This window comes from Corvus brachyrhynchos, unplaced genomic scaffold (assembly GCF_000691975.1).
Source record: "Corvus brachyrhynchos isolate BGI_N302 unplaced genomic scaffold, ASM69197v1 scaffold46, whole genome shotgun sequence".
Taxonomy (NCBI): Eukaryota; Metazoa; Chordata; class Aves; order Passeriformes; family Corvidae; genus Corvus; species Corvus brachyrhynchos.
In genome coordinates this window covers 2,054,280-2,057,287 of record NW_008238838.1, presented here as the reverse complement: position 1 = coordinate 2,057,287, position 3,008 = coordinate 2,054,280, and the positions used below count along the sequence as shown (strand labels likewise).

Sequence of the window (3,008 nt, the reverse complement as noted above, 5' to 3'; positions counted from 1 at the left end):
AGAGTAGGGGTAGGGTGACGGTGGGGATGGGGATAGGGTGGTTAGTGATGCTCTCAGCACACGGCGCTCCTGGGAAGCGTGCAAAGGGATGGAGACAGTCGTGTGCTGGGAAGCAGCTCCTGTCTCATGTCCTGCGACTTGAGGATTTCACTTGGGACATTTCTGCTTCAGTCCCTGTCTCTCAGGCACATAGTTGGGTTTTTGGAACTCTCCTGTGCAGGGCCAAGATCTGAGCTTGATGATCCTTGTGGGTCCCTTGCAGCTCAGGATATGCTGTGATTCTTCTCTGGCCCTCTCCAGAGGGCTTGGCGAGGGATAAGGAGGTATTTCTGTAGCAGCTGCTCTCACTGGAAGCTCCAGGCTGACTTTCTCATGGGAAGAGCAGACTTGGTCCGTCCAAGCGACCCCTGCCTGGGCGTATTTGTGCGTGTGATCCTGACACCTCTCCCCCCACAGCAAACACTGGCCCTGGCCAAGGCCCTGCTGTCCATCCCTGTGGCCTTGGGGATGGGTGGGAGCTCTCAAAGGTGGATGATGAGGAAGGAAGGAGGGGTCTGGCAATGCTCTGGAGGGTGTGTGATTTCACATTTCCCCTTTGAGGCTTGTAGGACTGAAGAGCCCAGTGAACCCCAGAGCCCCCAGTGCAGCTGACAGCTCTGCTGGAAATAGATACGGTCCCATCCCGCCCTGGTGTTGTTGTTGGCAGGAAGGCTTGGAGGCCCCCAGGTTGAATTTGTCAAGAGCACAAGCAAAGGAAAATTGTTCTCATCTGAACAAACACAATCAGTTGCTGCCAGCTGTTCCAGTGCCCCAGCAAAGGATTCACGTGGCTGGCCCTTTTCCCCAGCCTGGGCTACTGGTCTGACTGGTGGGTCAGAAGGACTTGTCTCTCTCTAGTGGATATTTTGTTGCTCATCCTCCCTCCAGCTTCCATCCAGGGGAAGGAATGGGGTCAGTGTGGACACCCTGAGCACTTCTCTTCTCCTCTGCTCACCTGGGGCACAGGGAAGGCTTCTGTGGCAGGGTTGCAGTTCCCAGAGGGTGGGAGGATGGCAGGAGGTGACATGTCTGGGCTCCTGGTGTTGGAGTGAAAATGCTGCAACCAGCACCAGCTTTGCCTCGCGGATGCGTTGGCAGCGTTTTGTTGCGTTGGCTTCACACGGCGATGATCAGGGTCTGTCTCTGTGCTGGCCCACGTGCGACTGCTGAGGGCCAGAGCCAGCTCCACCCCACAGACCCCACACCAGGTAATACCCTCTGACTCCTGTCCCTCTCCAAACACGGTCACTTTTAGCCCTTCTCTGTGTTTTTCCCCAAAAAGCAGCTCCTGTCCTGCCTTTGGGCCTGCCTGCCCTGTAGAGCCTCAGGTGGGGGCTGCAGCACAGCTTGTGTCACTTTTACGAGCTGCATGAAACCACCAGCTCGAGTATCTCACACAGACGGATCCATGGATTCCTCCCCTCCCTCAGCCCTCTCCCTGTGGGGAGGACGTGGTTTCCCAGGGCTGCAGAGCGTGGCTGTGCTGTGAACGGGGCCATGCTGGCAGATGTGCTGTCCCCGTGTCCCCCAGCCAACCCAAACAGGGCCGAGTGACCCAGTAACATATTTTATATTGTATTAGAATATAATCTTCTCCTCAGAGCTGCTGCCTGCTGGGTGTCTGCTGCAGAGGAATTTCTGTGCCCTGAGAAGAGGATGGCTCCTGGCCCCGGGGGATCTGCCTGGTTGGTTGGAGAAGAAAATATCTTGTCTGTGTCTTGGCCAGATCACAGAGCAGAGCTGTGCTTCTTTGTGGGCAGTGGGAACATCACCAGTGTGGGATGGGATTATCTCCATCGCTGCACTCAGGTTTGTTGCATGGTGGGTGTTTTAATGGGAAACCTTCCCTAAAAACCCTGCCTGGCTGCAGCTCAAACCAGCCCTTTCTCCCTGCTCTCGTATAGCTTCGATCTGTTCCTAATTGCCAGAAAACAAGCCAAGCCCCACCTGCTTCCTACCACCCACAGGCAGCCCACCAGGCCCCCTCCTCTACTTTCCAGGTCTAAACTCACCTCTGACTGCTACCCTCTCCTGTAAGACATTTCCAAAGTGTCTGACTAAAACACACTCAGAAACCTCCCTGAAGCAGGAGCCTGGAGCTCTCAGGGCGTGGAGGATGCCCGTGGCTTTAGAGCATCTCCACCTCTCTGGGTACCTCCTGGCACCAAGAGATGGAGGGGGCAAGAAAGGCCCCAAAACTTCTTAAAATTTGAGTAATTTTTCCTCCTTTAAACCCCACCGTGAGTCTCTCATCAGTTCAAGGAAATGCATCTGCGTTCCTCTTTTACTGCTCGCTGCTATTGGGTGATTAAAAAATGGGGCAGCTGGGGCCACTCATTCTTGACCTGGAGGAAAGCAGGAGGCTTATAAAAGCTCTGAGTGCTGCAGGAATTATGAGGTAATTAAATAAAAAAAAAAAATCAGGCCAGAGCTGGGACCACGTCAATAAAAGCAGGAGGAACTGATGTCAGCCCCACGCAGGATGTGGGGAGTGATGCCTCTGCCCTCTGCTCCTGCTGCCGAGCCCCTGGTGGTGCTGAAACCTCGCACTTCCCACTGGCAGGGATTTGGGAATTCAGGAGACAGAACACATGCTGGGGCTGGGTGGGCTCTTATTTCCTTGGTGAATTCAGCTGACTGGAATCCCTCCCTCCCAAATGTAAATCCCGTGTGAGCCTTGGCGGTGGGTGTTTTATCAGAGCAAGATGAAGATCCCCCAAAAAAGCAAAAATTAATATTTAAAGGGATGAGGAGGGGTTCCAAATCACCATTTGGGGGGTTAAGAGGCCTGGTTTTCAGGGGGGGGAGCATATTTTGCCCACCACAGGGTCATAAGTATTAAACCAGGGAAAAGAAACCTGGTTTTTCTTTATCTAGGATTTATCTAACTCAATTTAACCCAAGACTCAGCTTGGGTTTCCTGACCTGATAAGAAGAAGGAGAGAGAAATCAGCAGGAATTAATATGAA

The 3,008-nt window shown here is 53.5% G+C and overlaps 1 long non-coding RNA gene across 1 annotated transcript in view; it reads left to right on the top strand.

The window, feature by feature from the left end:
* Positions 1-290: 290 nt before the first annotated feature.
* Positions 291-3,008, top strand: part of LOC108447715 — a 5,703-nt gene continuing 2,985 nt past the window's right edge. The window contains exon 1 of the long non-coding RNA XR_001863389.1: positions 291-1,848. This is a non-coding gene — a long non-coding RNA (uncharacterized LOC108447715). The remainder of the gene's footprint in view (positions 1,849-3,008) is intronic.